We start from the raw sequence: 928 nt of genomic DNA on the forward strand, positions 1-928 counted from the left end.
GTCATTACATAATAAATATATATACCTGTCCGGCTGCAGTACTAGTGATATTATATATACATACATATATTGATTTCATATCATTATCATCCAGTCTATATTAGCAGCAGACACAGTACGTTAGTCCACGGCTGTAGCTACCTCTGTGTCGGCACTCGGCAGTCCATCCATAATTGTATACCACATACCCGTGGTTTTTTTTTTTTCTTTCTTCTTGATACATACTACTATAGTAGCTTACTGTAGCAGTCTGCGGTGCTGCTGAGCTGACAGTGTCCAGCAGGTCCGTCATCAGTCATCATTACCTAATAAATATATATCTACCTGTCCGGCTGCAGTACTAGTGATATTATATATACATATATATATTGATTTCATATCATTATCATCCAGTCTATATTAGCAGCAGACACAGTACGGTAGTCCACGGCTGTAGCTACCTCTGTGTCGGCACTCGGCAGTCCATCCATAATTGTATACCACCTACCCGTGGTTTTTTTTTTTCTTTCTTCTTGATACATACTACTATAGTAGCTTACTGTAGCAGTCTGCGGTGCTGCTAAGCTGACAGTGTCCAGCAGGTCCGTCATCAGTCATCATTACCTAATAAATATATATCTACTTGTCCGGCTGCAGTACTAGTGATATTATATATACATATATATATTGATTTCATATCATTATCATCCAGTCTATATTAGCAGCAGACACAGTACGGTAGTCCACGGCTGTAGCTACCTCTGTGTCGGCACTCGGCAGTCCATCCATAATTGTATACCACCTACCCGTGGTTTTTTTTCTTTCTTTCTTCTTGATACATACTACTATAGTAGCTTACTGTAGCAGTCTGCGGTACTGCTGAGCTGACAGTGTCCAGCAGGTCCGTCATCAGTCATCATTACCTAATAAATATATATCTACCTGTCCG

Source organism: Pseudophryne corroboree, chromosome 7 (assembly GCF_028390025.1).
Source record: "Pseudophryne corroboree isolate aPseCor3 chromosome 7, aPseCor3.hap2, whole genome shotgun sequence".
NCBI lineage: Eukaryota > Metazoa > Chordata > Amphibia > Anura > Myobatrachidae > Pseudophryne > Pseudophryne corroboree.